The following is a 24,761-nucleotide window of genomic DNA, read 5'->3' as shown; positions in this document are numbered from 1 at the left end:
TTAGCTCTAATTAGGTTTAGTGATCAACTTTCCCATTGTCTAATCAGACTAGTATTGATAAGGTGGACTGCATTGTTTTATTGTGTGTAATGTTATCTGCTGAAGTAAATGTTGTGGCCTGTCAAAGGGAGTGTCTCTCTATCTAATATCAAATGTGTGATGGGGGATTTTATGCCTCCCCCTGAGAGTGTCCTGTTTGCATGTAACCTCAATAAAAAGGAGGCTGTGTGCTCCAGCACATCAGACCTATTTTCTGTCCCTCTAACTTGCAGCTTTGACTCATGTTTGTAGGGGACAGCTTCAGCTAATATCACTACAGGGATTGCTGACTATGGTGCTGATGATCCTTTGGGGAGCGCTAGGAGCATCCTTTTCTACGGTCCAACTTCCAGCCAGCCTGGAGGCAACCGTAACATTTGGTGGCAGCGGTGGGATTGGCGTCCTAGCGCAAGGAGCAGCACCACAACAGCACTGGTATCGTAGGAAAGTTATTGAGGGCAACGCTAGCCACTGCACAGCGTCCCTACCTACAGCAGCATGGAGCTGACAAGATACTGGTCAGAACCCTGTGAAGAGCACCTCAACCTGATCCGTCGCTATGAGGGCGCGGATTTCGTTCCAGAGGTAAAGAGGCGGCTAGTCCGATATGGTCCAGACCCTGCGCAGGAGGTAGTCAGTCGCCTCATCCGGGAATTGGCTACTGAGAACGAAGCAGCACGAGCCTTTGAGCGCCAACTGTGGAGTTTGAGGGTATGGACACCTGGTCTCTCTCCCCAGCCGCAGCATGTTCCACAGGGAGAGGAGAGCAGCGACCTCCCTCCCCAGCGGCAGTATACCGTGCAGAGGGAAGAGACAACCAGTCCCCTTCCCCAGCCAGAGATACCAGAGGCAGCAGGCCTCATAGACTGGTCCTGGGAGGACCCCCAGCAGGCAGGTGGAGATGGGACCGCAGTCTCTCTACCGGCCCTACAGGGATGCTGGGCAGGCGGCCCAGATCCCCAGCGACAGACCCAGCTACAGGGAGGGGAGAGCATCGACCTCCCTCCCCAGCCGGAGTGTGCCTTCCAGGGAGAGGAGACAACCGGTCTCTCTCCCCAGCTGCAGCATGTTCCACAGGAAGCGGAGAGCATCGACCTCCCTTCCCAACGGCCACCGGAGTATCAGGAGGAGGAGGTAAGCCAATCTCCCCCTCCCCAGCTAACTCCTAACTTGGGCCCAGGGTTAACAGTGGAGATGTTAACCCCCACTGACCCCCACGTTCCCTTTGCCACCGGGCAGGACTATGCCCCAATTCCCCCAGCAGAAGAGCTGGCATCAGAACAGAGCGCTGCTGGCCTCTGCCCTACAGACCCCCTTGTTACAGGACTGGCCTGCAAACCCCTCACCCCAGCAGAAGCGCTGGCACCAGGGCAGAGTGCCGCTGGCCTCTGCCCCCCAAGTACCATCAGCTATTTGCCCAGCTGCGCCAGGAAGGCCGAGGATGCTGCACTTTCATCCTGCAACCTGGAACTTACAGGCCAGTACTACGTATTGTGGGGGGGCTACTTTGCTGCTAGCGATTATTTGTGGGTGGGTTGCGAGACTAACTTGGGCACTGACCGGCAGAAGGTCAGGTGCCTGGTTAGTCTCCCTCCAAAAGGGGAGATATGTTACAAACTGCTGTTTGTAACTGGCCCTTTAAATGAAAAATTGCCCTGCTTCCCTGGATTTTGGAGAAGCCTATTTGCCAGCCTCCTTCCACATGACTATGGCCCCTGGAAGATTGTGCCCCTGAGGACATATTGACTTTTGTTGGGTGTGTGTGGCCCTTTAAGAACCATCTGGGGACATATTGTGACTTTAATGAACAATGCCCCTTTAAGACTATGTCCCCAGACCTGTGAAATGACTTGTCCCTGGCTTTCTCCCACTTGGTTCAGTTTCATTGTGTGCCATTAAGAGTTAAATTTTGTTCAGCTTCAAGAAACCTATTCTACATACAAGTCTGCTGGGATTAGCTCTAATTAGGTTTAGTGATCAACTTTCCCATTGTCTAATCAGACTAGTATTGATAAGGTGGACTGCATTGTTTTATTGTGTGTAATGTTATCTGCTGAAGTAAATGTTGTGGCCTGTCAAAGGGAGTGTCTCTCTATCTAATATCAAATGTGTGATGGGGGATTTTATGCCTCCCCCTGAGAGTGTCCTGTTTGCATGTAACCTCAATAAAAAGGAGGCTGTGTGCTCCAGCACATCAGACCTATTTTCTGTCCCTCTAACTTGCAGCTTTGACTCATGTTTGTAGGGGACAGCTTCAGCTAATATCACTACAGGGATTGCTGACTATGGTGCTGATGATCCTTTGGGGAGCGCTAGGAGCATCCTTTTCTACGGTCCAACTTCCAGCCAGCCTGGAGGCAACCGTAACAGATATGTTGCAACAGTGTGTTGTGGTGTACTTAGACGACATCCTCATACACTCACCCACACTTGAGGTTCATCGTTCTAATGTTACACGGGTTCTTCAGAGACTACATGAGAACGGCCTGTTTTGTAAACTCGAGAAATGTGAGCTCCATCAGACTCAAGTAACCTTCCTAGGTTATGTTATCTCCGTTGCAAGGTTCTCCATGGATCCTGACAAGTTATCTGCAGTTCTGCAGTGGCCTCGCCCAGTTGGTCTTCGGTCTATTCAACGTTTTTTGGGGTTCGCCAATTACTATAGAAAGTTTATTAAAACTTTTCTTCCTTGGTCAAACCTATCACAGACATGACCCGTAAAGAGAATGATCCACTCCATTGGTCACCTACTGCCATTAAAGTGAATGTAAAGTCACCACCCCCCGAGAACGCCACACTAATTTGCATAAAAAAATAAGTTGAACTTTAATTCATCATTTTCCTTTGACCACTATATTTACGCCAAAAATTAATGTTTTATAAGTTATATCACCCTACGATTCCTCCGCCGGCCATCTTCGCTATTTGATTTACTGGTTAAGAAGCGCTCTTTTCCCAGTCATCAATTCCACCACGGGGGGTTCAACCCTGTTTTCAAAACATCACCGATTGTTAATGAGCATGCATTAATCCTGAATGACGTCATAGAATCCTAATGCGCATGCGGGAAAGCCTTAATATTTATCTATGCTTAGATGCGCGTTCACGCTTCCCGCATGCGCACTTTCAAGAAATCACAACCAGTACTTTTTTTATAAACGGTAACAGAGCAGAAGAAATAAAAATAAGTTAGGTATTTATAAATTTGTTATAAAAGTGAATCCCCATTAAATTCCAATTAAAATAAGAAAATAATTTGTATTCATACTTACAAGCCGATTTCGTAGCTAGAAATAGAGGTAGAACAGTACAATACAGCTGCGCTCAATGTATGAATAGTATTCAATGAATGTATTCATTCATTGAATACTATGTAGCTAGTCTACGAAATCGGCTGTAAACGCATGCGCATTTGAAGGTGTCCACGGGAGCAAGCTTGAAGTATATGTATAGAGCGGGTGGGACTGCTCTATACGTCACACCAGGGAGAAGAAGGAAGTAACGGCTGGGAGGAGTTTGGGTTCATAACGGAATGAAATTTGTCAGATAGATATATAAAAAATAGTTTATTTTTCTGGGGGAAAAAGTGGCGGTTTAACTACTATGTACAAAAGAAAGCAGTTGATGGATTCGTTTACAGGAAAATTGACATTCACTTTAAGGTCTTTGATAGTCTTAAGACTGCCTTTGCTGCCGCTCCAGTTCTGGCTCATCCTAACCCTGTCCTGCCTTTCGTGCTTGAGATCGATGCGTCTGAGACTGGAGTAGGTGCCCTCTTGTCTCAATGTCCTACGCCTGACGGTTCCTTGCATCCGTGTGGTTTCTTCTCTAAGAAATTGTCTCCAGCGAAGTGCAATTATGAAATTGGCGACAGGGAATTACTGGCCATAATTTTGGCACTCAAGGAATGGAGGCATCTTCTCAAGGGTACTAGCGTGCCAGTGCTCATTCTTACTGACCACAAGAATTTTACTTATCTATCTGAAGCAAAACGTTTGTTGCCCGACAGGCCAGATGGGCACTATTTTTGTCTCGGTTTAATTATGTGGTCTCCTACCTGCCTGGTAGTAAGAATGTTAGGGCTGATGCCCTCTCTCGACAATTTTCGCCTCTGTCCAAGTAGGAGTCTGTACCTACTCCTGATATACCTCCTGACCATATTTTGGCTACCATACGAACCATACTAATTTGACTTCTCCCTTGGGGGAGAAGATCCTGGCTGCACAAACCAATGCACCTCCTGAGAAACCTAGTGGTAAGTGTTTTGTTCTTGAGAATCTTCGACCTAAACTTTTGCACACTTACCACTATCCTAAAGCCGCAGGTCACCCAGGCAAGAACCAAATGATTTGGTCTGTCACTCGAAAATTCTGATGGCTAGGTCTTCGTTCTGATGTTGCTGCGTATGTTGCCTCCTGCTCAGTTTGTGCAAAGAATAAGACTCCTCGACGTCTTCCTGTGGGTCTTCTTCAACCTATTGCTAATAGTGAGCGTCCTTGGACACATCTTTCCATGGACTTCATTGTCGAGCTCCCTGTTTCCAATGGCAATACTGTTATCCTTATGGTGGTTGACTGTTTTTCTAAAATGTCACATTATATTACCTTGATGAAGCTGCCTACCGCTCAGGAGCTTGCTTCAATTTTTGCCCGGGAGATCTTCCGTTTACATGGGTTACCCAAGGAGATAGTGTCGGACCGGGGTAGCCAGTTTGTCTCCAGATTTTGGCGTTCCTTTTGTGCTCAAATGGGGATCCAGCTTTCCTTCTCCTCTGCATATCACCCTCAATCTAATGGGGCTGCGGAATGGTCTAATCAAGCTCTGGAACAGTACCTCCATTGCTATGTCTCAGATCACCACAATAATTGGTCTGAACTGTTACCTTGGGCAGAGTTTGCTCGTAAGTGTTATTAATGCTTCCTCCAAGTTATCCCCGTTCATGGCGAATTATGGGTTTCAACCATCCTTGTTGCCCGATTCATTTATGTCTCGGTATTCCGGCTTTGGAGGAGCATCTCCGGCAACTCCGTTCCACGTGGGTGCAGATTCAGGATTGCCTTCATCGTTCTATGCAGTGCCAAAAGTTCCAGGCTGATCGTAGGCGTCTGCCCGCGCCTTCCTACCAGGTTGGTGAGAGAGTTTGGCTGCCCTCCTGCAACTTGAACCTTTGTGTGCCTTCCAATAAATTGGCCCCCCGTTATGTTGGTCCTTTTCGAATACTCCGACGGGTTAATCCTGTGGCCTACGCTCTTGACCTTCCTCCTGCTATGCGCATCTCCAATGTTTTTCTTGTCTCCCTCTTGAAACCATTGGTTTGTAATCGGTTTACCACTGTGTTGCCTCGTCCCCGTCCTATCTTTGTTGACAACCATGAGGAGTATGAGGTCAGCAGCATTATTGACTCTCCTATGTCCAGGGGCCATGTACAGTATTTGGTTCACTGGAGGGGCTACGGTCTGGAGGAGCGTCCTTGGGTTCCCTCCTCTGATGTTCATGCTCCCGCCCTCCTCCGTGCCTTCCATGCCCGTTTCCCCAATAAGCCTTTTGTCCTCCCGCGAGGGAGGGTACTGTCAGGGTTTTCTCTCTGTTGTGTTTGCCATGTGCAGCTGGCAGCCATTTTACTCACCTCTCTTCCTGACTATGGTGCATTGTGGGGGATGCTGCGCATTTCCTGCACTTCGTATCAGGGTTTTTTCCCTGTTGCTCATTTCCTGCACTTCTTTTTATGGCCAGACTGGTGTGCATCATCCATGTGAGACAGGATGCAGTCTCAGAATTGTGATGTCATCACTTATTATTTAAAGGGCCTCTGTTCAGTATGCTTTGCCTTTGCGTTGTCTCAGACCTGTTTGTGAGAGTTCCTGTGTATTACCTGGCTGCCTGACGTCCTTCCTGGTTCCTGATCCCTGGCTTGTTCCTGACTCTGCTGTTTTCCTTGTTCCTGATTCCGGCTCGTCTGACTATTCGCTTTGGCTCCTGACTCGGCTCGTCTGACTACCAGCTCTGGTTTTGACTCCTGGCTTGTTATTTGACTTGTGGACTTTTATTATTTTTTGCTATTAATAAAGGTGTGATTATTTTTCCACTTCTCGTCTCAGTCTGATTCCTGGCACCCTGACACTTCGCTGGAGTAGTTTTCTTGGTAAGATCAGTTAAGGGAGCCGCTATTGTAGCAAAGTGGGGAACACATTTTCGGTAATACCATGCAAGGAATTGGACAATTCAACCTGATCTCCACCCAACACATATCCTAAATATTTTGTTTATGTATTACAAATTGAGCACTTTGATGGATTTGCAGTTAGACCAGCTCTCCTTAATAACACCAACACTATCTTAAAGGGACATTTAACACTAAATAAATCATTGCTTGAATAATGCATTCAGAGCAAAGATTAGTCTGAGAATAATTACGTACATTTATTTTTAAAAATTAGAATAGTTGTTTAAATATTGAAAAAATATTAAAAAAATAAGGGTAACGTTAATGTACCTTTTCTGCTGAAGCTAATTAGGAATTGTTATAAATGGCTTACCAATAACTGTGTGTAATATAGCTGTGTATGCACTTCCATATTTAACATGAACTGGAAAGCTTACAATATTCAGAATTTGTCACGCTCGGCTGAGCGGGTTCGGGGGTATGGAGCTTATGCAAGGTGGTGGCAGGCTTAGGATTGTCTGGATTACTGAAAGGGACCAGCTGTATGTGCTTCTTTCTGGAATAACCCCTTTAAGGCATGCTTAAGTAACAGACAAGCAAGTAAGTTTATAGCACTGGAACTGGAGACTGGAGGCAGGATAGGTGAGCAGGCGTGCTCACACCACAACTGGAGTCTGAGGTATTACCCACGATAGGCCAGGAACAATAGTGCCCACTGTAAGCCAGGAACTTAGTGCCAACATAGGCCGAATACAGGCGGTGCCCACTGGAGGCCAAGACAGGAGGTGACCACTGAAGAGCAAAATAAATAATGAAAGTATATTGCAAAGTTGTTTTACTACATCTAATTAAACCATTTATATTAACATATTGAGGTGTTTAATGTCCTTTTAAGTTTTCCCAAATGATCTTCCCAGTCCTATGGTGGTAATAACACCTTAACCCAGAGGTTTCCAAACTTTTCATGTTGGTGACACACTTTGTGGACCTACATCATTTCGCGACACAGTAATTCAGTTGTACTTACAAACAGGAGGTTAAACTAACTTGTTTTAAAAGATACGGAGACATACATAAATTATATAATAACAAAATGCATTTACAAGTAACAGTAAGTATGTGCAAGAATTAAAAAATGTTTAACTACACCAATAGCTAATTACTATTTTAATGGGATGTATGAGGTTGATGGGATGAACACAGTTTCGGAATATTTGGTGGAATATTAGATAAAGACACTCACATTTCATCATCAAGCATTTTTAAGCTTCCACTTCCTATCCATATATCAAGAGCAGGAGCAGCAATGCACTACTGGGAGCTAGCTGCAAAAAAATCTTACTGCCCGCGCTACAAATACACTGCTGTCCCACTCACTGGCTACACTTGCAGTCACAAGCCAATTAAGGAGACTACACGTGCAGTCAGGAGTCAATGTGCCGCCAAATCCGCCAATGGGAATAGTTTCAGTTCCCACTGAGCTGTGCCAATTGGTTAAGATGATCTGTGACCCACTAGGTATCAATCACGTGTCTGCGTAGCAGGCAGGTGGAAAGTCAGAAACCAATAAAACAATTTAATTTATTTTTTAAAATTTAATAAAATTTGTGCTGAAGCAGGGACACACCTACACACTGCTGCCGACACACTAGTGTGTCCCGACACACAGTTTGGAAAGCACTGCCTTAACCTCTCAAACGTTGCTGGGGCCCCATGCAACCCAAACTGGAACTGAGAGGACGCAGTAGAAAGAGCTCCGTACAAGATTCCAGGGACAGCTTAAAAAAAGTTTGAGTACTCCTCTCAAACGGCCCAAAAAGTTTATAACCCTAGGCAGATAGGTTGCTAGATCTGTCAGGCAAGCTAAAAGCGAGGAGTCAATCCAACGATTCCACCACCGACATGTCACTTTGAGAGACGCACGCGGAGGAGATAGAGGCGGCGCCCTCCTGAGAGAAGAGTGTGTGTGAAAAGAACTTCATCAGGGGGTAAGAGGTTGTTTGTAAAGGGGGAAAAAGGGGACAGTGCCGCACAAGTATGGTTGGGCGATATGGGCAAAAATGAAAATCGTGATTTTGGACCCCTCAAATAAAATTAGTGGATATATCTCTATATCATCATCTATCATCTATCTAGTATTTATATATATATATATATATATATATATATATATATATATATATATATATATATATATTTTATTAACAATATATATTATTTATAATTCGAACATCCTACAAGCAACTGAACATATATAATTAAAATATATTTTAAAATTGACCCAGACAGGGAATGTAATCAATGTTATGCGTCACAGAAGTTAATAAAAAAAAAGTAACTTTAAAGTTTTTGTACACTACTCACTTTATTGCTCACATTTTTAAGTTCATGTCCCACCGCTTGACCACCGACACACCACTCCCAGATGAAGAAGGCCTGTTGCTCCCACACAATTGCGGTTTCACAGGCATTCTCAGGTCCGCACACTGGACCGCCTCTCATCCTCCCTCTCCGCCTCCGTTTTCATGACGAACAACGATTTTTTTTATAAAAAAAACAAATCGCATATTCTCGCAGTTTTTAAATTGCGCCGAGCGGTTTTAAATCGCATATGCGATTAATTGTGCAGCCCTACGCACAAGTCAATATAAGAGCAAAGAAGGAGGGATATTATAGGCAAGAATTTTATATTATTATTAATATTGTAAAGCGCCTGCCCAGATACCGTGACGGAGCTCCCACCTCCCACCCAGCCATAGAGAAAATGATAAAGAAAAAAGAATGACACGTTTTCTTTCTGAGAGACACAAACTATAATACCCCTAGAGAAAGCGTTAAAGAGGGATACTGTATGGAAACATACGAAAAATAAAGACAACATAAAACAGGCAGAAAGAAATCTCCAAGTAGCAGACATAAAGTGTAGCTGAAACAGACATAACATCTTAAAGGGATATGAAATACAAAATTTTTCTTTAATGATTCAGATAGAGCAGGACATTTTAAGCAACTTTCTAATTTACTCCTATTAACAATTTTTCTTTGTTCTCTTGATATGCTTTGTTCAATGAGCAGCAATGCACTTCTGCCGTGAGCTAATGACAATCGGTATATATATGCATCCACCAATCAGCAACTAGAACCTAGGTTCTTTGCTGCTCCTGAGCTTTCCTAGATAAACATTTCAGCAAAGGATAACAAAAGAAGAAAGCAAATTAAATAATAGAAGTAAATTGGAAAGTTGTTTAAAATTGTATTCTCTATCAGAATCATGAAATTAAAATTTTGGGTTTCATGTCCCTTTAATTGAAAGTTTGATGTTATTCTCATATTTCCTTACATGAAATGACAGACATGGCACACTAAAGACCAAAGCCTGACACCCCCCACTCCTCTATGACCTCAAAGTAAACTGAATCTCTGTCATCAGTACATATACCCTGGGAAAATAACCATTCTCAAGGACACTGGGTTTTTACAAAAAAGTGCTTAGCCTGTATGCATAAATATTATAAACAAACAGACAGGAAGTCTGGGAAACAAAAGGGAGCAGATAAACGACATAAGACTCAAGCAAAAATACACCCTGCACAGAATACACAGATGGAAGCATTGGAATCCACCTCACAAGATACCCATCCTATAGTAGTACAGCTGTCCGCACTATTCCTACCTAAAATTGAACAACTTCAAACGGGCCTAGGCACATTATCTACAGATTTCAAAAGTTTCTCAACAAAACTAGTGACAGTGGAACAAAAAGTTGCTAAACTTGAAGACAGACAACAAGAAAACACCAATTCCATCACTAATCTTCAGAAACAAAATAAAATTCTGCAATAAAAGCTGGAGGATCTTGAAAACAGATCAAGGAGAAACCATATCAGAATAGTGGGACTCCCAGAGTCTATCCCATCTATGGGCCTAATAGACTTTGCAAAAAACATCCTACCAAAACTTTGGAAGGTTTCTCCAGAAAACATCCTGTGTACCGCTGAAAGAGCCCATAGAATAGGTGAGCGCAGTCTATCAAGGCACACAAAATGCAGCCCCAAGGCAGATAATGATTCGCTACTTGAACTTTAAGGATAAGATGCTACTACTAAGAGCATATAGGCAAAATCCAGAGATCTCCTATGAAAAAAAACGGATCCATATATTTCAAGACTTCTCAACGGAGGTAGCCAAAAAAAGAATAGGATTCTCTCCCTATTGTAAAGAGTTAATGGAACATGGTGACTCTGTAGCCTTACTCTACCCAGCTCGCCTAAGATTAGAAAAATCTGCAGGACCAATATTTTTAAAACACCAAAGCACTTGCAACTGTTTTTGGATAAGCACAAACAAAGAAACAAACGACCAGTGGAGAACGACCAAGAAGAGGGAGAAGAAGCCTGAAACAAGTCCCAGAGTAAAACAACTCTATAATGAACTATCCAGGACTCAACTAAGTATTATAGCAAAAATGAAGGGTCATTAAACCCTCAATAGGGTTTTTACCCATTGAACAAATATACTTTACTATGGGGGGGGGGGGGGTGGAGGGAAGTTTATATTGCATCTGTTGTCTGTATACTATAGCATATAAAACTGGAAGCGGGATTGACCTCTCGGGGTGCCGAACTGTAAGTACTAAAACACATAACCATACTCCCACAAACACACTAATACCACTATTAAGCAATACACCATTATCTAACAATTCAGAAAGTAAGATAGAAATAAGATGTACAAAATGAGAATCACTTAGAAGACTGAACGTGGTTAAATTAATAACCACTGGAAAGAGTACACTAATAGCACTCGAGAGCTTTGTAAATAAACTAGAATTAACCAAGATATTCAAAAAGACTAATCAGAGATTGAAATGATAATGTTCTCAAAGTATACAAGAACCACACTAAATTAAAACTTAACGTTTATTAATTTAACAGTGCTAAAATTAGCGGAAAACAACACATATTAAAAACACTAGCTAAAAATAGAGGCTATGTTATATTAGACAAAGGAGAGTATTAAGGTAGTCAATCTGGGGTCTTAAGTTGGTGATGTCTACAGAACTGGCTTATTAAGAATAATGAAGATTCTAAATAGTCTGTAGAGTCTGTATATTGGATGTGGGTATGGAGAATATAAGGTGTAGGGATTTAGGGAAATGGTGAGGAGTCTTAGCGAGCTCCTGTGTTTTAGCTGCTAGCTATAATTAGTGCTATGTTTAAAACCGCATAGGCTATCTATTAGGATATAGCCGTAACTTTATGTATTAAAAGGAGATCCAGAACTCATATAATCAGACCGGCTTTTAAGAGAGTGGCTGCTACCCAATTTGCAATTACCGCTGGGGAACCATACTGCCCCTCCGGCAATTCAACTAACAGCGAAAAGCCATTCCATTATTACAAAACAACATCAGCCGAGTCATAGATATGACTATATCAGGTGCTCTATAATACTTTATTATTACCGGCAAATCAGATTATTGCACCGGTTCTAAATAATATAATAATATGAGCGCTGAATCCTGATTCAATAGCCATACCGGACAGGCTAACAATACAATTGGCTGCTTTCTAAATATTTGACCGTTACTAGGGTGCTGGCTGGCCCTAACGGACACTTAATTTAAATAGTAAAGCGCCAAACAAAAATCATATAGATACCGGGCGTTACCGGACAAGTGGACAAAAAGCCGAGTCTATAATTATATGCCTTAAACATTACGGGGTCAAACAAAAACGCATATGTGGGTATTCAGACTTAGACAGTCCTATATTCATAGGGAATGCAAAGAAAATACTCTATAAGTTTAACTAAGACGGTATAGATAACCATAGGTACTCATCTTTTGTCACAAAATAATTTGAATAAGACTGTTATAATATAAAAAAATCTCAACAGGAAAGTGCAATATTCCATCTATGTATTTGATCTAAATCAAGATTGACACAATTTGAATAAAAGTCTTGCATGTGAAAAAACACGCACATCAATCAGTATTACATAGTAGTACTTTACTGGGTTAGTAATCCGAGTGTGTTAACTTTAATGAGATTTACCAAACTATTCCAAATATATGTATACTAGATAAAAAGGTAGAAATCATAAATATCTCCCAGCCTAACATTGAGTACTTTTTTACCACTGAAGAAATACATACTAAAAAGTAATGCTCATTAAACGTTATCTTTCCTTCAGTGGCTAAATTTTGTGAATCAAACAAACTAGCCAAAGGGAGAAAAACCTTATTGTCAAATCTAATCCGTGGAGAACAATAATAAACCACGGCACATTATAAAAACCTGTATGTGTCTATCTTAATACAGCAAATCATTAAATCTCAACTTAAAAAACAAGAGAACGTGTAACACATTCTATTTGAATCTGGGAAATATCGTAACAAGAGAAAGTGTAACATATACATGAGTAGATACAAAAAATACCATTACGAATCTACATAATAAAAACTATGTAACACAGTAAAAACTTCATCTAACATTTTTCAAATTATACTTACAAATAAGATGATTAACAATTTCTAGGTCCTATTACCTAAGAGAACCAAAGTGGTAATCTTATCACATCACATCTTATATATTTAAACTAAACAATTTAGATACTGAAAACTACCCTTTCGACTATTAGATACATAAAACCTATTGTCAAACAGCTATAACTATTGAAGTGTCATATAGGGATTAACCATTAAATACTACCCACTTATAGTAGATTTTAAGGACTTTGATATTGTTGTTAATCATTCAACTGTTAACCCAATTGACACACGCATGACAACAGTTCTTTAATACACCTTATATTCTCCATACCCACATCCAATATACAGACTCTACAGACTATTTAGAATCTTCATTATTCTTAATAAGCCAGTTCTGTAGACATCACCAACTTAAGACCCCAGATTGACTACCTTAATACTCTCCTTTGTCTAATATAACATAGCCTCTATTTTTAGCTAGTGTTTTTAATATGTGTTGTTTTCCGCTAATTTTAGCACTGTTAAATTAATAAACGTTAAGTTTTAATTTAGTGTGGTTCTTGTATACTTTGAGAACATTATCATTTCAATCTCTGATTAGTCTTTTTGAATATCTTGGTTAATTCTAGTTTATTTACAAAGCTCTCGAGTGCTATTAGTGTACTCTTTCCAGTGGTTATTAATTTAACCACGTTCAGTCTTCTAAGTTGCAGCCAAGTACACAGCACCGCAGACTCCAGTATTACATACTATTACATCTGGAAATTATTCCAGAAGTAGTTACAGTAAGAGATCCTGAGCTTAGCCTTAAATGAAATTGTAGTGCCATTGGTCTCCCCCTCTTTTCTTTCAAAATGAGAATCACATCTTGGAATGTGGGGGGCATTACATCTCCTATAAAAAAAAAAGCAATACTAAAATACTTAAGGAAAAAACACACGGACATAGCAATAATAAAGGATACACACCTGAACACAAAGAGCATAAAAAATTACAACAAGGATGGGTGGGACAAGTCTTCCACACTATGTATGAAGAAAAGAGAGCTAGGGGGATGGCAAACGGGCTTTGTTAATTGAAATGAATTTATTGATTTTCATTTGAAAACATTACAAGTCATAAAACATATAAGAAAAACAGGTGTTAATCATCAGTACCTCTGCCAACAATGCGACCTTGTCTCATAGTAATTATGCAAAACCGTCCACCTTCTATTCCCGTAAACCACACATCAGGTGGGAATCTCTTACCCATTTTAATGTTGCAATTGACAAGGTGGAGCAGTAGTGAGTAGCAAGGGTCTGACATTCCGCTGGAACCATCAATACAGAGGTACAATCCCAGCTCAGTCCAAATTGTCTGTCATCCTAAGTAAACAATCAGTAAACAAAACACACATAGCTGAGAACCTAAACCCCTCCCCCCACCAGTTAAAGAGTATGTCTTTGCCTAGGTATATAGGTATCGAGTGTTTAAGGGCTTTCAGCGTATCACTGTCCGTCCCAACCATACCCCCCTCTCGTCTACTCCCCCGGGAAGTCAAAATCAGCTCTCTTCTCTCATAATCCAGTGGAACCACACTTTTTGGAATTGATCAATAGACCCTTGTGACCACGCTGCCAATTCTGACATTGTATAAGTGTCTTTAATTTTATTTATGACCTCTGACCATGCAGGCGCACCCACTTTCCAATGCCTAGCTATGCAAATTCTTAAACATGTACAAAGGGTTTTAATATATGTGTTAACCGTGGAGTTAAACGGTCTCACCTTATTGTTCAGGAGCGCCTGGGAGATTGTTAATGCAATGTTTTCATCTAATGTGCTGCTAAGCAACCTTGAAAGCTTCGTCCATAGTGGATGCACTTTTGGACAGTCCCACCACATATGCCTGTGCGTTCCCCTCTCCTTACATCCCCTATAACAAGTCCCTGGAATTTGTGAAGTGAAGTGTGTTATCTGCTCAGGCGTAAGATACCACCTGAAAGACACCTTAATACAGTTTTCCTTCATATCTGCACTCACCAATCCTTTACTAGATTCTAGCATAATTTCGTCCCATTTCTCTTTCTCATACACCTCCCCTATGTCTTTCTCCCATCTCTCCATCAATTAAGATTTGGAATTATATTTCACTTCTTGGATCAGTAGGTATATTTGAGAAATCACGTGTTTCCTTCTAAAGGGTGTACTGCAGATCCTTTCCAGGGTGGTAAAAGGTTGCCCCGGACTATTTGTTATATATTTAGTGATAGCTGACGATATTTGCAAGTAAAGGAACCAGTGTAGTTTATATGGCTGAATTTTGAATCAAATCTGATTAAAAACATAATTTATGCTTACCTGATAAATTCCTTTCTCCTGTAGTGTAGTCAGTCCACGGGTCATCCATTACTTATGGAATATTTCTCTTCCTAACAGGAAACTGCAAGAGAATTACCCAGCAGAGCTTGCTATATAGCTCCTCCCCTCACCTGTCATACTCAGTCATTCGACCAAGCATACGAGAAAGGAGGAACCATAGGGTACAGTGGTGACTGGAGTTTAATTAAAATTTAGACCTGCCGTAAAAACAGGGCGGGCCGTGGACTGACTACACTACAGGAGAAAGGAATTTATCAGGTAAGCATAAATTATGTTTTCTCCTGTTAAGTGTAGTCAGTCCACGGGTCATCCATTACTTATGGAATACCAATACCAAAGCTAAAGTACACGGATGAAGGGAGGGACAAGGCAGGAACATTAAACAGAAGGAACCACTGCCTGAAGTACCTTTCTCCCAAACACAGCCTCCGAGGAAGCAAAAGTGTCAAATTTGTAAAATTTTGAAAAAGTGTGAAGCGAAGACCAAGTCGCAGCCTTGCAAATCTGTTCAACAGAGGCCTCATTTTTAAAGGCCCAGGTGGAAGCCACAGCTCTAGTAGAATGAGCTGTAATCCTTTCAGGAGGCTGCTGTCCAGCAGTCTCATAGGCTAATCGTATTATGCTACGAAGCCAAAAAGAGAGAGAGGTAATCGAAGCCTTTTGACCTCTCCTCTGTCCAGAGTAAACGACAAACAGGGAAGCAGTTTGACGAAAATCCTTAGTTGCCTGCAAATAGAATTTCTGGGCACGGACTACGTCCAGATTATGCAAAAGTCGTTCCTTCTTTGAAGAAGGGTTAGGACACAGAGATGGAACAACAATCTCTTGATTGATATTCTTGTTAGTAACTACCTTAGGTAAGAACCCAGGTTTAGTACGCAGAACTACCTTGTCTGAATGGAAAATCAGATAAGGAGAATCACAATGTAAGGCAGATAACTCAGAGACTCTCCGAGCCGAGGAAATAGCCATCAAAAACAGAACTTTCCAAGATAACAACTTGATATCAATGGAATGAAGGGGTTCAAATGGAACGCCTTGAAGAACATTAAGAACTAAGTTTAAGCTCCACGGCGGAGCAACAGACTTAAACACAGGCTTAATCCTAGTTAAAGCCTGACAGAAAGCCTGAACGTCTGGAACTTCAGCCAGATGTTTGTGTAGAAGAATAGACAGAGCAGAAATCTGTCCCTTTAACGAACTAGTAGATAAGCCCTTTTCTAAACCCTCTTGTAGAAAGGACAATATCCTAGGAATCCTAACCTTACTCCATGAGTAACTCTTGGATTCGCACCAATGTAAATATTTACGCCATATTTTATGGTAAATTTGTCTGGTAACAGGCTTCCTAGCCTGTATTAAGGTATCAATAACCGACTCCGAGAAACCACGCTTTGATAGAATCAAGCGTTCAATCTCCATGCAGTCAGCCTCAGAGAAATTAGATTTGGATGTTTGAAAGGACCCTGAATTAGAAGGTCCTGTCTCAGAGGCAGAGACCACGGTGGACAGGACGACATGTCCACTAGGTCTGCATACCAGGTCCTGCGTGGCCACGCAGGCGCTATCAGAATCACCGAAGCTCTCTCCTGTTTGATCTTGGCAATCAAACGAGGAAGCATTGGGAATGGTGGAAACACATAAGCCATGTTGAAGACCCAAGGGGCTGTCAGCCAATCTGTTAGGCTGCAAGAGAATGACTGAGTATGACAGGTGAGGGGAGGAGCTATATAGCAAGCTCTGCTGGGTAATTCTCTTGCAGTTTCCTGTTAGGAAGAGAAATATTCCATAAGTAATGGATGACCCGTGGACTGACTACACTTAACAGGAGAAAGTAAGTACTCAGTTTTATCTAAGAAGTCTGCTACCCTATATAGACCTTTGATTTCCCATTTCCCAACTGATTTTCTAAGTTACAGGGGTAACAAGAATTTCAAGGGCAATAACAAAGATTGAGGGGAGTATAGTTTTAATTTGTGCGTGATCTTATGCCACATATGAACTGTCTCCATTGTTACTGGGGATCTATATTTGAGTGAATTTGTTTTTAGTGTGGGGTCCCATAAGATATCCGCAGGGTTCTCACATCCCACAATATCCGCTTCTATCCTTGGCCAAGTGACCTCCTTTATGTTTTACCCCAAAATAATAGATTGTGCCAGCCTAGAAGCTTGGTAATATTCCACCAGGTTCGTCTATGTAGCTATTCTTGCCCTCCTATTGCCTCTCAGAAAACTAAACAGATCTGCCTGTAAAGCATTCAAATCTGCTAGGGGGATCTCAATCGTCAGAGCTCGGAAAAGATACATAACTCTAGGAAGAATATTCATTTTTATAGCCGATAGTCTCCCATACTACGAAAACCTACCCTTTTTCCAGTTATCAAAGTCTCTCCTAACAGTTTTATTAATGGGTACGTAATTTAATTTATATAGGTCTGAAAAATTACTATTTAGCTTGACACCGAGGTATGTAATGTGGCTTTTCGCCCACACAAGTTCAAAATTTGTTTCTATCATTTTCTTAGTGTGAGAGGGGAGACAGATCGGAAGGGCTTCACATTTATCCAAATTAATTTTATACCCCGATAACTCTGAAAACTCCCATAGAATAGAGGTTAGGCAAAGAGATCAGAGGTCTGGTCAGTGTTAACAAGACAACATCGGCAAATAGTGTAAGTTTATATTCCCCACTTTCCAACTGTACTCCCGACACATCCACCAACTCCCTAATGAGCACTGCCAGCGGTTCAATGCAAATGGCAAACAGCAGCGGCGACAGCAGGCACCAGACGGATCCCATTTAAAACATCTATGGACCTCAAAACGTATCCTGCCGCTCCCACCACAGCCGTCGGCCTTGAGTATATGTTTTCAAATGCCTTTATAAAAGCGCCCTTAAATCTCATTTTAGCTAATACCCGAAACATAAAATTCCAGTCCACCCTATCGAACGCCTTTTCCGCGTCAAGTGAAAGGAGTAGGGCTGGCGCCCCAGTTTTTGCCAAGTAATCCACCAAGGTCACTATTCTCCTCACATTATCCGGGGACTCCCGCTCCCTAACAAACCCCACCTGGTCTTGGTGGACCAATGAGGGCAAAGTTAATTTCAACCGATTTGCCATAATTTTTGCGAAAATTTTAATATCTAGGTTTATCAGGGAAATAGGCCTATAATTTTGGTAAAATTTCGAATTCTTCCCTGCCTTAGGTATTACCACAATCTTACGGCTAGATTTAGAGTTCTGCGGCCAAAGGGGTGCGTTAGCTACGAGTGCTTTTTTTCCCCCGCACCTTTTAAATACCGCTGGTATTTAGAGTTCACAGAATGGCTGGGTTTTCAGTGCGTTAGGCTCCAAAAAGGGAGCGTAGAGCATAATTTAACGCCACTGCAACTCTCGATACCAGCGGTGCTTACGGACGCGGCCAGCTTCAAAAACGTGCTCGTGCACGATTCCCCCATAGAAAACAATGGGGCAGTTTGAGCTGAAAAAAAACCTAACACCTGCAAAAAAGCAGCGTTCAGCTCCTAACGCAGCCCCATTGTTTTCTATGGGGAAACACTTCCTACGTCTGCACCTAACACTCTAACATGTACCCCGAGTCTAAACACCCCTAACCTTACACTTATTAACCTCTAATCTGCCGCCCCTGCTATCGCTGACCCCTGCATATTATTATTAACCCCTAATCTGCCGCTCTGTATACCGCCGCAACATACATTATAGTTATGTACCCCTAATCTGCTGCCCCTAACACCGCCGACCCCTATATTATACTTATTAACCCCTAATCTGCCCCCCACAACGTCGCCGCCAGCTACCTACAATAATTAACCCCTAATCTGCCGATCGGAGCTCACCGATACTATAATAAATGTATTAACCCCTAAAGCTAAGTCTAACCCTAACACTCCCCTAAGTTAAATATAATTTTTATCTAACAAAATAAATTAACTCTTATTAAATAAATTATTCCTATTTAAAGCTAAATACTTACCTGTAAAATAAACCCTAATATAGCTACAATATAAATTATAATTATATTGTAGCTATTTTAGGATTAATATTTATTTTACAGGCAACTATTTTAGGATTAATATTTATTTTACAGGCAACTTTGTATTTATTTTAACCAGGTACAATAGCTATTAAATAGTTAATAACTATTTAATAGCTACCTAGTTAAAATAATTACAAAATTACCTGTAAAATAAATCCTAACCTAAGTTACAATTAAACCTAACACTACACTATCAATAAATTAATTAAATACAATACCTACAATTATCTACAATTAAACCTAACACTACACTATCAATAAATTAATTAAATACAATACCTACAAATAAATACAATGAAATAAACTAACTAAAGTACAAAAAATAAAAAAAGCTAAGTTACAAAAAATAAAAAAATATTTACAAACATTAGAAAAATATTACAATTTTAAACTAATTACACCTACTCTAAGCCCCCTAATAAAATAACAAAGACCCCCAAAATAAAAAAATGCCCTACCCTATTCTAAATTAAAAAAGTTCAAAGCTCTTTTACCTTACCAGCCCTGAAAAGGGCCATTTGCGGGGCATGCCCCAAAGAATTCAGCTCTTTTGCCTGTAAAAAAAAACATACAATACCCCCCCAACATTACAACCCACCACCCACATACAACTAAAGAGTGACGTCCATCCTCCGGCTGAAGTCTTGATCCAAGCGGCAGAAGAGGACATCCGACCGGCAAACATCTTCTTCCAAGCCGCATCTTCTATGTTCTTCAATCCGACGACTTCCCGATGAATGACGGTTCCTTTAAGGGACGTCATCCAAGATGGCGTCCCTCGAATTCCGATTGGCTGATAGGATTCTGTTCCGATCAGCCAATAGAATGCGAGCTCAATCTGATTGGCTGATTGGATCAGCCAATCGGATTGAACTTGATTCTGATTGGCTGATTCCATCAGCCAATCAGAATTTTCCTACCTTAATTCCGATTGGCTGATAGAATCCTATCAGCTAATCGGAATTCGAGGGACACCATCTTGGATGACGTCATTTAAAGGAACCGTCATTCGGCGAGTAGGTGTCGGTTGAAGAGGTTGGATCCGCGTCGATTGGGAAGAAGATGGCTCCGCTCCAGAAGAAAGAAGATTGAAGATGCCGCATGATAGAAGACTTCATCCCGATGATGGACTTCCGACTTCAGCCCGATGATGGAGTTCTTCATCCGCCGCTTGGATCAAGACTTTGGACCCTCTTCTGGACCGATCGCTGAACCCAGTGAGATGAAGACAAGGTAGGGAGATCTTCAGGGGCTTAGTGTTAGGTTTATTTAAGGGGGGTTTGGGTTAGATTAGGGTTATGTGGGTGGTGGGTTGTAATGTTGGGGGGGGGTATTGTATGTGTTTTTTTACAGGCAAAAGAGCAGTTTTCTTTGGGGCATGCCCCGCAAATGGCCCTTTTCAGGCTGGTAAGGTAAAAGAGCTTTGAACTTTTTTAATTTAGAATAGGGTAGGGCATTTTTTTAATTTTGGGGGTCTTTGTTATTTTATTAGGTAGCTTAGAGAAGGTGTAATTAGTTTAAAATTGTTGTAATATTTTTCTAATGTTTGTAAATATTTTTTTATTTTTTGTAACTTAGTTCTTTTTTATTTTTGTACTTTAGTTAGTTTATTTCATTGTATTTATTTGTAGATATTGCATTTAATTAATTTATTGATAGTGTAGTGTTAGGTTTAATTGTAGATAATTGTAGGTATTGTATTTAATTAATTTATTGATAGTGTAGTGTTAGGTTTAATTGTAGATAATTGTAGGTATTGTATTTAATTAATTTATTGATAGTGTAGTGTTAGGTTTAATTGTAACTTAGATTAGGATTTATTTTACAGGTAATTTTGTAATTATTTTAACTAAGTAACTATTAAATAGTTATTAACTATTTAATAGCTATTGTACCTGGTTAATATAATTACAAAGTTGCCTGTAAAATAAATATTAATCCTAATATAGCTACAATATAATTATAATTTATATTGTAGCTATATTAGGGTTTATTTTACATGTATTTAGATTTAAATAGGAATAATTTATTTAATAAGAGTTAATTTATTTTGTTAGAATCAAATTATATTTAATTTAGGGGGGTGTTAGGGTTAGGGTTAGAATTAGCTTTAGGGGTTAAAAAATTTATTAGAGTAGCGGTGAGCTCCGATCGGCAGATTAGGGGTTAATACTTGAAGTTAGGTGTCGGCGATGTTAGGGAGGGCAGATTAGGGGTTAATACTATTTATTATAGGGTTATTGAGGCGGGAGTGAGGCGGATTAGGGGTTAATAACTTTATTATAATAGCGGCGCGGTCCGCTCAGCAGATTAGGGGTTAATAAGTGTAGGCAGGTGGAGGCGACGTTGGGGGCGGCAGATTAGGGGTTAATAAATATAATATAGGGGTCGGGCGATGTTAGGGGCAGCAGATTAGGGGTACATAGGGATAACGTAGGTGGCAGCGGCGTGCGGTTGGCAGATTAGGGGTTAAAAAAATTTAATAGAGTGGCGGCGATGTGGGGGGACCTCGGTTTAGGGGTACATAGGTAGTTTATGGGTGTTAGTGTACTTTAGAGCACAGTAGTTAAGAGCTTTATAAACCGGCGTTAGCCCAGAATGCTCTTAACTACTGTTTTTTTTCTGCGGCTGGAGTTTTGTCGTTAGATTTCTAACGCTCACTTCAGCCAGGACTCTAAATACCGGCGTTAGAAAGATCCCATTGAAAAGATAGGATACGCAAATGGCGTAAGGGGATCTGCGGTATGGAAAAGTTGCGGCTGCAAAGTGAGCGTTAGACCCTTTCCTGACTGACTCCAAATACCAGAGGGCGGTAAAAACCAGCATTAGGAGCCTCTAACGCTGGTTTTGACGGCTACCGCCCAACTCTAAATCTAGCCGTTAGCTTGTAGCAGCTCCTGAGGCAACTCGCACCCGCTAGAATTCCATTACAAAAGGTTAGTAGATGAGGCAATAATTATTTCCTAAAGAGCTTGTAATATTCTCCTGTTAGGCAATCTGAGCCTGCTGCTTTACCTGCCTTAAGATCTTTAATGACTGCTAGAATCTCAATGGCTGTAACCTCTGAATTAAGATTTGTGAGATCTGAATCCTAAATTACCTTTAGATTAGCCTTCTGTAGAAGACTATTTGTCTGCAAAGTGAGATCCCCATGGGCACCTTCTTCCCATCATATAATTTCTCAAAATATTGAGCAAAAGTTTCAGCAATTTCCTGAGGGTTTGAGGTGGAGGTCCCGTTCTGTCTATGAATAGTGGGTATAGAAAAATATTTTGTTCTTTCCCTCAATTAAAATGCCAGGTATTTGTCTGGCTTATTCGCATAAACATAATAGTGGGATTTCAGCCTCAGAGTCGCTTGAATAGAAGACTCATTTAAAATTTTGGATAACTACTGTCTTTGGACTGGAGATTTTTATAGACCCCCGATGAGAAATGAGCCAATGTTCTTTCTCAAGTTCCTCAACCTCCCTCTGGAGCGCGTTTACTACTTGTGTCGATTTTTAAACCAGTATCGATTTCTCTTTAATAAGAAGGCCTCTCAAGTAAGGTTTATGAGCAGCCCACGTTACTAGCGGATTACTGGTGGACCCCACATTTATCCCCCAGTACTCCTGTAGTGCTTTTGTCATTCTCTCATGTACCTCTGGATTCCTAAGGAGTGTTGGATTATATGTCCATGATCTTTGTCTTGAAAAATTCAGAATCCCTGAGAGCTCTAACATCACCAAGGAATGGTCCGACCAAAGACACGTTTGTGTGCTGGAAGTCACAAGGTTAGGGGCTAGTATTTGGCTCACATAAATATAATCTAATAGAGTATGATTTATGTGCCGGCGAGTAGTATGTGTAGTCATGTCTAGAGTTACCCACCGCCACCCAAGAGTCTATAAGGGTATGTGCTCCCAATGATTCTCTAATTGACTTAGCAATGGCATTATGCCCATGTTGCTTGCTATTAAATTTTGATGTCCCCTCTGTAATGCTCGTGGGATACTCCTCTATCAGACCGAACTCGGTCAGTAGTCTTGTTATCCCTGCGTCGAGCCGAAATGATAGGGAATATCCCAGAGCAGAGAAAGTTAATGAGATGAGGAAGGCGGCACTCACCACAGGCAGGACAGTCCCCAGCGGTAACAGTAGAGCAGTACAAGGATGAATCGCTAGAATAGTCAGGCAGTAAAGCAATTCAAGGGCACACCACTAGAATAGTCAGGCAGGCAGGGTTTGGCAACAGAAAAACAGTCAAGCAGAGTAAGGGTTAAGGCAGGTAGAGTAATCAGACAGGCAGGTTCAGCAACAGCAATCAATCCAGCAGTTTAAGGGTTAAGGCAGGTAGAGTAGTCAGGCAGGCAGGTTCAGCAACAGCAATCAATGCAGCAGTTTAAGGGTTAAGGCAGGTAGTCAGGCAGGCAGGTTCAGTAACGATATGAGGCACAAGAAAGAACGATCAGTCACACCCAGGAGCACACAAAACAACACCTATACTTGGGCAGTGACAGATTGATCTTCAAAGATTTAAATAGGCGCAGATTCGCGCCACTGAGGTCCGCCCGGCATCCGGAGCGTGTGGCGATGGCGTCACTGCCCCTGACAACGAGCAGAGGAGACGCCGCGCCCCTAGCAACCAGAGTCGGCCTCAAAGGATGAGCAGCATGGAATCTGGAGACCAGAGATGGAGCATGCACATCACGGGCAGGAACTCAGGAATGATCTGCCACGAGTAACCCTTCCAATGTATCAGATACTGCAGTTTTCTGCGCCTGTATCTGGAGACCAGGATCTTAGCTACTTCATATTCAGGGTCACCACGAACCAAGAGCAGAGGAGGAGGAGCTCGTAGCGGGGTATATCTGTTCTTGATGTAAGGTTTAAGTAGTGAGATGTGGAAGACTGGATGTATGCGTAGAGTTTTTGGCAAGGCCACTTTGTAGGCAACAGGAGACAGTCTTTTCAGGACCTTGTAAGGGCTGATAAACCTAGGCCCCAATTTGTGACAGGGTTGACGTAGATGAATGTGTCGAGTGGAGATCCAAACACGTTCATCCACTGGGATGGCACGTACAGAAGCACTATGATGATCAGCAAACTTATTATATCTAGAGACAGCTGAACACAGCTGAGAACGAATACGTTGCCAATGTGTGGTGAGTTCAGTGACGTGTTGGTCTGCGGCAGGGACACCAGTGGACTGAGCTGAAAGAGGGAAGACACGAGGTTGATACCCTGCTGAGGCTTGAAATGGAGAACATCGAAGAAAAGAGTTCCAATGAGTGTTCCTTGTCAGCTCAGCTAGTGGTAGCAATTCAGACCAGTTGGTATGGCGAGCGTTGACAAAGGCTCTAAAGTAGGCTTTAAGATCCTGGTTTGCTCTCTCAGTTAGTCCATTGGTCTGAGGATGGTAGCCAGACGACAAGGAAACAGTGGTTCCAATCAACTTACAAAAGGCTCTCCAGAAGGCAGAGTTTAACTGTGGACCTCTGTCGGAAACAATATTCACAGTAATGCCATGAAGTCGCACCACATGCAAGAGAAAAAGAGATGACAATTCCTGAGCAGAAGGCAGTTTGGTTAAGGGTACAAAGTGAGCCAGTCTGGAAAAGCGGTCCACCACAACCCAGATAACTGTATGGTGGTTGGAA

The sequence above is a fragment of the Bombina bombina genome, chromosome 6, assembly GCF_027579735.1.
Source record: "Bombina bombina isolate aBomBom1 chromosome 6, aBomBom1.pri, whole genome shotgun sequence".
Taxonomy (NCBI): domain Eukaryota; kingdom Metazoa; phylum Chordata; class Amphibia; order Anura; family Bombinatoridae; genus Bombina; species Bombina bombina.
This window is presented reverse-complemented; position numbering follows the sequence as displayed.